At 34.7% G+C, this 14,415-nt stretch overlaps 1 protein-coding gene across 1 annotated transcript in view; it reads left to right on the top strand.

The window, feature by feature from the left end:
* The window catches only part of LOC118733085 (zinc metalloproteinase nas-13-like), a 157,492-nt gene that overhangs the window by 124,969 nt on the left and 18,108 nt on the right, over positions 1–14,415 (top strand). The gene's annotated exons all lie outside the window — the stretch shown is intronic.

The raw sequence follows: 14,415 nt of genomic DNA, 5'->3' as shown, positions 1-14,415 counted from the left end.
TGAGCAAATGGGAATTGTTTTGTACAGTTTATTTTCGTACCCTGGTTATAGAGAATTTGCCATGGGTCTAAAATCAATTTCGAACTTGCCAAATTTCGAATATGGATTTTTTGCTTTATCAAACTTTAATTTCCCAGAAGTGCCGTAAAGAGTTTGAATTTTTTAAAAACACACTTTAAGGGGTTTTTTAGTATAAAGAATCCATTTCTGTGCTTATCTTTTTATTAAAACATCCCGCATAATTGAAAAAATCTTTAATACAATTGGAAAAAAGGGGCGTGGCACCTCCCATACATTCCGAATTTTTGACACTGTATATCTCTGGAAGTGTTCATGGTAGAGTACTGGAACTTGGTATGTACAAGATATATAAAATCAATCGCATAGTCATGAAGAATTTGGGCTGTTGGAAAAAGGGGCGTGGCACCACCATAAAACCCGAATTTTTCATACTGCATATCTCCGGAAGTGTTCTTTTTAGAGTACTCGAACATGGTATGGAGATATATGAAATCAATCCCATCCTCTTAGAGAAGATGGGGGCTATTTTAGAAGGGGGCGTGGCGCCTTTCAAACGCACGGAAGCTATTACGTATCTTTGTATGCAGGTTATTTCATATGGCAATGGAAATATGCCTTCTGCCAACCACCAAACCGTAATATTAGAGGATAAATGCGTCACTGAAAATCATGAACGTGAACTGTTGGTGAAAATGTTGGACCTAAATGTTTCAATACAAAAAATTAACTTTGGGCGGGACGAAGTTCGCAGGGTCTGCTAGTATACCCTACAAGATAAGGGCTTTCTTTCAACCTCTTCACTAACACACTGAAATATACACCAGAGAAACATTTGTAAAAATAACCTTAGGAAATACAATAAGTGAAAAAGAGACCTTTTAGCACTTCTGGTAAAATCCCCATGTGAGAAAGGGACGCATAGTTACATGTACGCAAAAGAACTGGTCAGGTTTTTCATGTTACCCCCGAATTGCATCGGCACTGACCGACAGGTGACCGGTCATTTGCCACTAAGATTTCTTAGAAACCTGAATATTTATGCAGCGCGCCAACACGATGAATAGAGCGAAATTTCATCTGCTAAGATTCTCTTCTCCGATGAGGCGGCTCTTGGAGTGTTTGAAAGAAAGATTTTGCGGAAGATTTACGGGCCTTTACGCGTTGGCGACGGCGAGTACCGCAGACGATGAAATGATGAGCTGTATGAGCTTTACAACGATATGGACATAGTGCAGCGAATTAAAATACAGCGGCTCCGCTGGCTTGGTCGTGTCGTTCGAATGGACACCGACGCTCCAGCTCTGAAAGTATTCAACTCGGAACCCGCTGGTGGTAGCAGAGGAAGAGGGAGGCCCCCACTGCGATGGAAAGATCAGGTGGAGAAGGACCTGGCTTCACTTGGCGTTTCCAATTGGCGTCAGTTGGCACAGAGAAGAAACGACTGGCGTGCTTTGCTGAACTCGGCCAAAATCGCTTAGGCGGTTACAGCGCCAAAGAAGAAGAAGATTCTCTTCTTTTGATAAATCAAAGTAGCCAATTGAAAAGTAACCTCCTTTTTCGTCGTACATTCACACTCTATCAGGCTTATTCTGCGATGGTAACAAAAATTTTGTTACAGGTAAATAAAGTTCCAGGCAAGTTTTAACTCCATTTCGTATTCTGCGCACTCTTGTAAGCACCCTGTGGGGAAAATCTCTAGTTCTGAACTGGTTCGCTTCTAGTACATTTAGACCCAGTACTGGCGAATTTAATATGGCGATGTCCTAGGAAGTGTCAATTGCCCCCCGCTGCATCCCTTTTTCGATAGTTCCGAACTAGTCCTAAATTCTATAGTTCCGAACCAGTTCTAAAATCGACAGACTAAAGAAAAAAGTATCATAATTTTTCAATCTTTTTGGTTCTTCCGTGTGTGCGATTTTAAGTTATTTTGGAAGAAATGTGTTTTCAATTTGAAATTAAATTTGTTTGAATGATTGTAAGAAATGTACGTTTACATACCTCTAGCTGTAGCTGAGATTGCATAGGTGCTCGCTGTTATTTCTTAGATTCCAGGCAGTCCCAAGATGTTGAAACGTTAACATAAATTTTAGTTTTGTATTACCAGCGTATTTGAACGAAAAAGCCGCTGAACACATATCTATGTAAAGTAAACAAACACTGCATCTCTTATTCGATAGTTCCGAATTAGTTCTAAATTCGACAAATAAGATCTAGTTCGTTCTGCATCCCTTTTTCTATAGTTCCGAACTATTTCTAAACTCGTCACTTTAGATATAGATTTATAGTGAAAAAAACTGAAAAAATTAGTTTTTTAAAAGTACCACTTTTCGCCGATTATGGACTGGTGGGGATCTAGATCCTATCGGACTACAGTATATTTTGCTTTGCTGCCTTTGTGCTTAAGTGCACATTTAAGGTACCTACCCCGAAATGCACATCAGCGGCATTATTTTTAACATTTATAAGGAAACTGCTCCGATACTTGCATTCAACATACCTGCACATTAGCGATACCTGCCTTAAAAATTTGCAACTATTATCAATTATCAAAGAAAGTATTACGTTTACCTGCACTGGCTCTACACTTACCCTAATTTTACAAGCTATTATTTATTTTTCTCATCTCGCAGAACAACGAAAACGGCAATTATTTTATGTAGTTATATAGATAATTAGATACCATTCGGAAAAAATTTCTCTTGCAGTAATTTCTACGTGGTAAGTGCTCCTCCATTATTTGGTTTCATAGGGATTCGGATACCTTCCTCATTGAAGTAGTAAAGAAAATTCGCTTAATGCTTTTTTCGGTTAAGCGCACAAGTTTTTCGTGCAAAGAATGATGGGCAGCTAAGCAAAATATACTGTATTCCTTTTTGGCGATAAAGACCTAGTACGGAACTCGAAATTTTATTCATTAGTCCGCGGTTTCCCTGCAGGGCAGTCAATTTTGTTCGGAAGATTTGCGGGCATTTGCGTGTTGACTTCGAATACCGCAGATGATGGAACGATGAACTGTATAAGATTATGATTTCATTTAAGAGTGAGATGGTGATTAAGATTGAGATAATTGTTCATTATTTTGCAGAAAAAAATACTCCCATAATATGGTGAGCTATACGGGTAATAGGAAGAAGTTTCACTACAGTGGCGCGTGGGATCCACATACAACTTCTTTTTTTTTAAATATCTACTGACGCAATTTAATGCCAACATAGAAGGCTAAACAAAGTTCGAAGTTAATTAATTACCTCAGATATTCCGTACACTGCACTTTTTTAAATAATATACATATGTATATGTATGCAGATATGTACGTGCATTTATTTTTACACATGCGTGCATACTTACATATATACATACATTCATACGTAAGTATAGTTTTGTCTATTTTCATATGTATGATGCTGCTTTTGTAAAAACCAAACAACAGATTGTTGTGCATACATGTAAATCATAAAGAAAAAGTTCGTATTAAAGTGAAAGAACCGAAAAAAGTTTCGGTGTAATTAATCAAACAAATTTGAGGAGTTCGCTCACTAGACAAGTTTATATGTACATACGTAGGTATATTAGACTGCCTCAATCCCCTTCAAAAAAAAAAAAAAATATCGGTACTGTTTTTCCATTGGAATTAAAAAATGCATTATATTTTAAAACTGGCACCAAGATACATATTTCAGAAAAATTAATATTAAGATTTACGTGAGCTGGACCGATTTGGAAATTCCTTCAAAAATTCAGTTTTTTATGAATAAATTTTTTTTAAGTATTTTTTGAAAAAAAAAAAATCACCTCAGATGATAAAACAGTTAGCGTAAAAATTTTGCGTAAAAAATTAAAAAAAAATCTTTCAACGGAATCATAATAATGAGCTTTTTGTTTCTGATTTTGAACTTTTTTCAAAGATTGGTTTGGGATTATCTTGAATAACTTAGCCAAAACTTTGCCGATTTAGACTTATGGGGTATCATTAAAAAGGTATTTTCTTACCCTTTACTCAAGGTATGAAAGAGAAAGGTAAGATGAACGAGCGTCGTTCCAAGCACGTGAATTAGTTTCTTTGCAAAGAAATAAAAAGGGTAAAAATTACCTTTGAAATGATACCTCACAAGTCCAAATCGATAAATTTTTGGTTTAGTTATTCCAGTTTTTCTTGAAGCAATCTTTGAAAAAAGTTCAAACATAAATACTAAGATTTCGTTGAATTAACTTTTTTAATATTTTAATGCAGCTTTCAAAAAACCTTCCAGAAACTATTTTTTTCATAAAAAACTCCATTTTTCGAAATATTTTGGTTGAGGTCTCAAATATAAAAAGTTTTATAATAAAATCGCAACTTTTTTTGGTGATGCAGTGTAATGTATGTATATATGTACATACATAAGTGAATATACATGTGTATACAGCATCGGCCATATAAATAGCACCCCCATTTCAAAGTGATATTATTTGCCACTTATGTTTAGTTGTATAATTTTAAGGAATTTCAATTGAAATACAGTTCAATGTGCAAGTTTCAAGTGGCTAAAAATTTTCGCTGATTTTTTATAATTTTTGTTTTTGTTGCATCTGTTTCCGTATAACGAATAAACACAATTTATTTTGATATGGAAGAAACCCGCAACACCTTCGACGAAAAGAATTCTAAAAAATCAACGGTAATATTTAGCCACTTGAAACTACTAACATTCTGAGAAAACAAGTTTGAAATTTGGCTGAAAATTTGTTTATTATTATTATTTTTTTTTTAATTTTCTACAAACTTTTAAACTGGGGTTTATATGGTTTTTTTTAGCGAATAAACCATTTTTTAATTGAAAATTCCTAAAAATAAATAAATAAACTTGAGTAGCAAACAATAACACTTTGAAATGGGAGTGCTATCGATATTACCGATACTGTATATATAAATATCTACATTCAAGCATACAAATCTATCCATGCATGCTCTTGGACACATGAGAAAACAAAGTCCTCGCCAAAGCGCTGCTAACAAAGCGAAATCAACTTAATTTACTTACAAATGGGGAGATTCCTAATTCCAAAGAAAGGCATTTTTGTAAAAAGTATTCCAAAAATTGAAAACTTAAAAAAAAGAGAAATATTTTTAAAGTATTTTTATTTTTCTAACAGAACCGAAACTTTATGTTAAGTAGTTCAAAATGTTTTTACTTTGCCATTTCAAGGAGCTCGAATTGCGTCCATGGATTTTTTATTTTCAAAAACGGGTTTCAGTTGCTTTACATTGTTTAGTATTTTAATTGCAAAGTTTTTTTTTTTATTTTTTTGCATTTTCTTCTCTACGCTCGTTAATTTGATGTATAAATTAGTCAACATAAAAGTTTGCCCCTGTATCGATACAAAATGAAATAAAATAGAATTATAAAAGGAACATAAAAAATTAAAAAATGTTGTTTTATAATATCTTGTTACCTAAACATACATACATACAATCCAAAATAATGTAAAATATTGCAAAATCTAATTCATCGATATCCACCTCGGTCAGTAAAGCATGTGGCATGCAACAGCCATCCAGCCATTGCCATTGTAAGTCAACCATCCACCAGGCCAGGCAGCCTGACAGTTAACTAGGCAGTCAACCATCCAACGAGCCGAGCCACCTGTGCACATCTGATTGTTCTGATTGTATGAGTTGATGATTCGTGATTTCATTTCAAAATCGCAAAATTCTAAATCTGAATGGAAATCATCTACAATGCAAAATAAAATACGAAGAGAGGAGTAACAGATTGTGGAGGTGGGGCAGTTGTTTGGTATTATTGCACAATGCCAGCAGTTAAAACGTTTACATAATCATTCAAGAAGCAAATAGGCCACACAGCTTTTGGGATGGGTTCATTTTTTCAATTGAATTTCACCCCTCGCGAATTGTGCGACATTGCAAGCATGCAAGTACATACACACATATGTACGTACAAAGATATATGTATGTGTATGAGCGTGTATTCTGCAATGATTGTGCATGGGTGTGGTGTGGATTTTTAATTCACTTGCAGTTTTTTATAATTACTCGGTACTTTGCTCCGATTTTTATTGTGAGTACTGATTCTTGTTTTTGTGTTGTGATTTTTTTTTTTTTAGTTTTTCTGATGTGTTTTCGTTTAAAGGTTGGCTTGCGATTAAATGCGCCACGTCATATGGCTTCTCTGCTCATCAGCACAAGTACAGCATAGCCCTGGCAACGAAACGGCGGCAATGGCATGGTCATTGACAAATTTATTTAATTACAAATTTGATGGTAAAATTTGACTTTTGGCAAAAAAGTGAAATAAATGTTTAATAAGTATGTACGGGTACTAAAAATAAGCTCGGAAAGCTTAATCATTTAAAACCGTACTAGCCTAGCATGTACAAATGTGTGTAAAAAAATTTAGCAAGTAGATGGTAATCCGCACGTTCAGAATATAGTGCAAATGTAAGTACATACACACCCTCTGTGCATATCGTTTTTGTGACAAATAACTTTGTGATAAGCTCAAAATATGTAGCACATTTCGCCCATTAAAATCTCATTAAATAAGTTCTAAATAAATAAATACTGCTTATTTACATACATACATATATGTATATGTTAAAATGTAGATATATTTACATATCTTTTGCCTGGGCTAAGCAATACAATTTGTCCGTAAATGATTAATTTAAGGCGGCCGGCTATTCTTAGTCGGCGTTATCACGAATTCTATGTGAACAAATATTCCCAAAATTATAAAGCAAAACAAAAACAATTTTTCTCAATTTTTTTTTGTTTTGGCTGTTAAATTATGGGAACGATTTATTCACATCGAGTGGGCGATAAGGTGGATTATATTATTGCCCCCTTTTTCGGCTTTTTCATGGCAGAAATACACCCGAAGGTTTGCCATTGTCCTCCGAGGGGCGAAAACTTTTTCCAACTTCCATACATATTGCTCGGAGCAATGGTCGAACCCACGTCCTACAGCCGCAGTGGCCACTAAATAATACTGTTACCATTACTAATATTATTACCATAGCCATTACGATGGCCACAACCATGGCCATTATAGCTATCATTACCATTACCATTACCAATTCAGTTATTCAGTTATGCTCTAATGTTCATTATAATTTATGCACCGCAAAAAAAAAGTTTACCTTATCTAAACCACAAAATGATGTACCATAAGTTCCGCAACCTAACTGTGTCTTACCAAGTTTCCGCCATGTAAAAATCCTTTCCAATTAAAAGAACAATTCAGCCGCTTATAAAACCCCTCCTATTGATGACTACTACAGCAAACGATTAAATGTCTATGATTTGTGTGTGATGCACCTAGAATGCCCAGACATTTGGTGGAGAAGGTGCTTCTGCCAGGTGGGTTGGTTGGTTGAAGTAGCGTGTTTAACAACTCTAATTAGCACTCATGCGCGCCGTTTTAAAACCACTACTCGCAATTTAACCTGAATGGAAAGCCCGAAAAGAAAGCAGCAGAAGAGTTCTGGAACTTATGTCTGTTAAATCGCAGAAGCAGGGTTTGCCTAGAAACCTGATTCTAGTCCTACATAGTGTTGGGCAATCGCAGAGCAAATGCTCCACCGCTTCTTCTGCATCTGGTGAATTACAACTACGACAATATGTGTCGAGATAGATCCCTGCTGTTTAGTTTGATAAAAAAGCAGTACGTTTTGCGCAGTAGGTGGGCCACAGACTCCTGCAGACAGGATTTTAGGTCTTTTCACCTACTGTTAGCCACCTTTTCCCAGTGCGGAGAGATGCGGCCCTTGATATAGCTCAGAGGCATCAGAACCTCATCTGTCTCTGAGATATCTAGAGTCGACCCACTCCGCTGTGCCCCGGCACCCAGATCAGTGCAACGACATGCCTGTCAGCTAAGGCCATAACGTTCTCCATGCACTGTTTTATTAGGCTGAAGGTAATGCTAGGCGGAGGTCGGTTGAAAATATTCCCGCCCCTGCGCCACAATCCCTTTTTGAGCCGTCCGTAAAAGTGGATATTTCGAAGCGTGCAGTAATAATAGGATCCTTCCACTCCTTTTCTTTCTTTCTTGGGTCATTGAAAGAATACAGGATACGTCCGGTGGGTTGATGCTCACGGGAAGACAATCACCGCCATCCAAGAAATGCAATGCACGGGGAAAGCCAAAGAAGGCGTGGGGCCGGCGATGTATTCTATAGCTGCAATTTAAAGGAGTACAAATTTGGATTGTGGCGGGAAAGAACCTTTGTGGACGTGCGCCTCGCCACAATGCGCATCAAAGGGAGATTATTAAACATCTCGCTCATTTGTGCACTTGTTCACCACTAGACCGACACGATTTTCTTCTCTATATAATTTCGAGGAAATAGAAAAATGGCGCGCATCTAGAGACCGAAACTTAATATTGATATAATCCGCATTCGTCAGTTATTTCACGCCTTTAAAGAAAATTATGCCTGAATGCCTCAGTTCTGCCGCGTTTATCATCAAAAGTAGGGGTCTCATGACATGTTGAAGTTTTTCAGAAGTAAAGTACTACATGGCATATCCCAAACCCTACGCAAAACTTAATACACACTAGGGTCGTTTTGCTTGGACGCAAACGCAAAACGCCGCAGACCTCAGTGGAACCTTAAACCGAGTACGGCGGAGTGGCTCCACCGCGACCTAAGGCTCCAAACGGATTGGTTTCCGCATCTCCCATATAGGTTACGTCGACTGGGCGAACGCGGATATGCATAATCGTGTGACTTCCCTATACATTTTCCATTACACATATGTAGGGCCGCAGACAGAAAATCCGGGCCCGTTTCTAACAATGGGCTGGGCGCCCCTTCTCCCCTGCAACAAAAATTTGAATGTTTCAACGAATTTCCAATGTTATCACTACAGGCTTACTTGTTCAGTGTTTCCTTCCGTCTTCTATTGATTCTATTCTGATTTTCCCCTTTTGTAAATAACCTCGACTTATGCTGGATTTCCACTAGGCATTAAATGGCAAAAATGACAAATGACAAAGTCGGTCATTAAAAAATAATCGTGTCATTACATTCAAAAATAGTCATTAAGTTCATTTCCACATGGCATTTTTTTAAATTATATAAGTTTTTTTGTCATTTCAATGCCTAGTGGAAATTCGGCATTACTTTGAAGATCGCTCTCCAATTTCGAGTTCAAAAATTTTCATGAATGATGTACAAATCATTACGACCACAATATTTAGACAACACACATAAGTAGAGTATTTAAAGACTGAAGTTAAAAATCGGAATTTAAAGAAAATATAATAATACTTTTCTAATCGAATAGTAATAGCTTACTAGTCTCTTCTTGGTTGCAGATTAGAAAATAACACTTAAAATGTAAAACTATTGTAATTCCATGTATTTATGTCGCTTCCATCTAGCCTTAGGGAAATAGGCTTAGCTTCTTGAAATAAGAGGCGTCCATTTGATAATAGACTTTAGATTGTGCTGTCCTAATTACAGCACATCCTTTTCCCGCTTTGTTTTTTTATTTTATTATTTTCTCATATGTGTAGACATTAGTAGATATTTTTAATTATCATATAAATTGTAATAAGTTTTTTTTCGCATTTTCGCCATTGTTCGTTGCAAATTTTAATCATTCACACTTACGATAATGCTCAATGCAATGCCTAGGAACATTTATATATTTACATATATGTATATGTATGTATGTATGTACATTCCGCCATTGTGAGCGACTTCGAAGGCGGAATTAATCTTTCACACATTATGAATGCGACCAGTGACCAGCGAGTGACAGTTCTATTGTATTTCCCTTTGTAACATTTGATACATTCTTGCACACAAACTTGAACATATGTATGTATGTACGTACATATGTGTGTATATTGAGGAGTACCATTTCATAGTTGATTTGATAACAACTGACGTTTTTTTAGTTTCAATATAATGTAGAAATGTAGGATTTGAAAAAAGGTTAAAAAGGCATAGATTTTTTAATTTTGTTATGTACTTCCTTTATGTATAATGTGCATGTCCAATTAAAGATATTAAAAAATACATACAGTGGTCAAAAAATTATAGCCGAACCATTTTTTGCCAAGTTTTAACGTATCATTTTCGTTGTTATTTAATTTTGGTTATCTTTTCATTAAAATATAGTTCATTCTTTAACAAAACCCGTGTAAACCCAAGTTTCCAAATTTGTGCAATATTAAAAAAAAATCCGCAAACTTTCGTACAAATTTCGAGCTTTTTTAAAAATTCTTAAAAAAATTAATCGTAGTTTTTAGCCATTTGAAACTTGTACTTTATTCTACTAGAATTCAATGGGCTACAAAACTGCATACTTAGAATATAATTAAAAAACTCGAAATTTTTACGAAAATTTGTTGAACTCTTTTTTAAATTGCATAAATTTGCAAGGCAGTGGCACTCGATTGATACATTTGTACAGATTGGTCGATTTTTATATTGGGCTATTGGTACAAAATAAAAAAAAAGGGAATTTTTTTTTTTGTTTTGTAGTCAAAAGATTGGTACAATACAGCGATGTTCTATTGAAAAATTTCAACATATTAATTTTCATGATTGGGATAAAAAAAAATAAATTGTCATACGATTTGCACCAAATTTTGGCAAATACCCAATCGTGTGACACTGCCTTTAAGCTTGTATTTATAAGGATGTTTTTAATGAATGAACTATAAAAAACTAACCAAAATTAAATGAAAACAAAAATAATATTTTAAAACTTGTGAAAATTTGGTGCGGCTATAATTTTTTCGACTACTGTACATTAGACCGCATCACCAAAAAAATGTTGCGGTTTTTCCGGCGGGATTACCAAACCTAGTATATTTTAAGCCTTCTACCAAAATATTTCGGAAAAATATTAAGATTTATGTCAGCTAGATCGGTTTGTAAATACCTTTAAAAATGGATTTTTTATGAATAAAAACTGTTTATTTAATATTTTTTGAAAGAATTACCTCAGATGACTAAATGAGTATGTATTGTATATTTTCTGTTTCGTAATACTTTTCCCTGATTTTACCGCCTGCAATTTTTTTTAGTCCGAGCACTGGTGTATATCCGCAGCATTCTCACCACACATTTTAGAAAAATTTTTAAATCTTAATATTTTGATTACGTTAATAAAATGTTCAAATATTTTTAGGCAGACCTTTAAAGCATAAACTGTTCTATCATTAGAGGTGATTTTTTGGGGAACAAATTTTAATCAAATTTTATGTAAATTTTAATATTTTCCTTCTTCACCGGCGTCATCGCAGAAAAAAAAAACACCGCAATGTGCACATACATATCGTTGTTTAAAATAATTTATGGAACCTCACATACGAGGTTTTGTACTTTAAACAACGATATGTATGTACGTATAAGAAGTCCGATATTACTCGTATTTGTTTGGCAGTTAATTGCCGGCCTCTTTACATATTTTCTCACACGCTGTGATAATGAAAGTGTTTGGCAAATGATTGAAGCTGACAATTCACTTAACTAACTGGCTAATCGGCTGCAAAATATCACTAAGCGCATGCTCACATTAGGGATGTATCGGGATGGTCGTGGCTTCGAACATCGATGTTTGTCCATGTTTTTATGAATGCGATGTTAAATCAAAACATCGATATTTTGAAAAACATCAAAGATGTTTCTTTACTAAGTTTTCACTATTTCATTTTGTGTGCGCTTTAAAATTTTGAGCAAGTGTTTTATAAATATGTATGTACTTTCATGGAATCATGTCCAAGTAAGTTCCCTTAATAAATTCCTATTATTAAATGTATTTACATATTTAAGTAAGAAATAGTTTAATTGTTTTAAAAGTAGTGAAAATGTAAAATTGATTAGCGTCATCACCCAATTTGCCAGACGATTTCGCATCGACTCGCTTAAAACTCGCCATCGGAGGAAAATTCGGCGGGCCGCAAAAACAACTCGTATGCAGTACTAAGTAAACTAAAATTTTAATACATTACATTAATGCTACACGTCGTTTCAAAATATAAACTCACCACATATTGACCAGCTTTAACAATTATTTTTTTCGTATTTAATTTTTTTTTTATTTTTTATAAAAATTTTGTTCATTCTTTAACAAAAATTATATAAAACCAATTTCAAATTGTGTTTAATATTAAAAAAAAATCATCACGCTTTCCTAAACACATAGCTAAAAACATCGATATTTTAACTCGATACATCGAACTACCATCAATGTAATTTTTCGAAACATCGATAGTCTTATTGTGATTAACAACCCTAGCTCACATGCATTTTCACTGAAGAGAAAGTAACGGTTACTGAAACTGCAACTTTTTAGTGAAAATCGACTTTGTACGCTACTAGCGGCCAGTTAAGTGCTGGGAAACACAGCAACTTTGTTTGAGTACGTAGTGAAGCAATAAGTTGGTCTGCGGTACACACTAGTCAGTAGATTAGACTTGTGGACTACAAAATCACTAAGTTCAATGAGCTTGGAGGAACTTAAATAAAAAGGATTTTCACTTATTTATATAAAAATCTATTTATTTTACACAAACTTTTGTTAATAACTCTTTTGTAAAAACCACAAATACACAAATACTTGAATGGTAATTATTTCTTAATATATAATTGCATTTGAACATTCGTCACTCACAATTGTAGGGTATAACCAAAGTCCAGTTGTTATTGAATTGCAATCATATGCAAATGGAACAGCTGTTAAACTGTGTGCTTCCCAATGCTTTGGCTTGCATATCAGCTTTTTGTCGCATAAGTTGTTTTCTACTTTTGCATACAAATACTTACACACACAAGTGCATATGAGTATGTACATACATATATGGTTGCATAGGGTGATACCCAATAAACACAACGAATTCGCCTCGAATTCGAGACGAGCTCGATTTCTCTGATTGAACTATCGAGACGATAGATCGGCGGCTATAGATCGGCGAATTCGAATTCGTAGGAGAGTCACCTATCGTCAGCGAATCGAGTAGTACTAGTTTTTCGAATCGTTGGCGTTTCGAGAAATTTTTTATTATTCGAATCGTTGGCATTTCGAGAATTATTGATTTTTCCACTCAAGATTTCAGCTCGCTGGTGATTCGAGATTGTAATTTTTTTCGACCCAAGTTTTATAGGATTTGAAAAAACTAGCCATCTGAAATTAATTCCATAATGTAAATAAACAAAAGGTAAAACATGTGCGAAAATTATGAGTTATTAATCAATTTATTATAAATTTGAATCCGTATTTAATTTTTAACAACATAAATAAACAGTAATCTTTGTCATACATATTAGATTTGTTTGGAGTGTGAAGAGCTAGATTCACTGGAGCTACTAATTCGCCGTTTATTCATGTTTTAGTATTATTTAATCAGCCAATCTGCAAACACAACTTCGTAACAATTTTTTAATTTTGGAGCTTTCGAACTGACGTGAAATGACTAGTTTTGAAAAATAAATTTTTCACTTGCTGTATATTTATTAATAGAAGGATTCAATAAACGTAAATAAACAATAGCGTTTAAGAATACAAAAAAAATATTTCGAGAAAACTGATTTACTCGAACTCGCCTCGAATTCGAAACGTGCCCAAAAAATATATTCGAGAAATTTACTTTCTCGAGTTTGTGTCGAATTCGATATAATGCCTCCCACGTTTTTGTGTTTATTGGGATACAAGGGTGATGCAGATTTTTGACAGCAATTGTTTGTGATAAATTAATGTTTTTATTTTTTATTATTTTTTTTTTTGTTCAGACAATTGTTGCTACAGTCTTTCGCAAATTTAGTCATAGAGCGATACTCAGTTGAAAAATGCGTAAAAGTGGTCCAAACATTGATACCGATATATGTATATAAGAGAATCATCTTGAGCGATGAGCAAAAGCAATTGCATGAAATAACTATGCACCCACAACGAGTCACTGCTTGGTGTTGTTTTTGGGCTGGCGAAGTCATCGGAATTAAGTTCTTCGAAAATTATACCGATAATATACATTTACTATCTGCATTTAGCATACATCGGCGCATCAAGCCCATCGCACTATGCCACCCGCCAGCGTCACAGCCCCAATCATATGTCATATGTAATACATCTAATAATCACACAGAATAATAATAAAAATAGGCCAAGCTTCTCCTCTTATATTTTGTTCGCATGGTGAAAAGCTTATTGAAAAGGAAAATATATGTACATACATACATATGTCTACGTTTGAAGGTTTGAGCGACAACCGCTCCTAGGAAACATTTTGTTCTTTCTTATCTGAAGTGGTCGTCGAACCCAAGCCCTACTGCCGCTTTGTAACGCAAAAAATAAACATACGACTACGCCAATTGCCACACAGGGAATACATATGTAAATATGTATATGTATGTATACCCAACAAACAAATTTTT

The sequence above is a fragment of the Rhagoletis pomonella genome, unplaced genomic scaffold (genome assembly GCF_013731165.1).
Source record: "Rhagoletis pomonella isolate Grant_MI unplaced genomic scaffold, Rhpom_1.0 Rhpom_scaffold_00002, whole genome shotgun sequence".
NCBI classification, from domain to species: domain Eukaryota; kingdom Metazoa; phylum Arthropoda; class Insecta; order Diptera; family Tephritidae; genus Rhagoletis; species Rhagoletis pomonella.
This window is presented reverse-complemented; position numbering and strand designations above follow the sequence as displayed.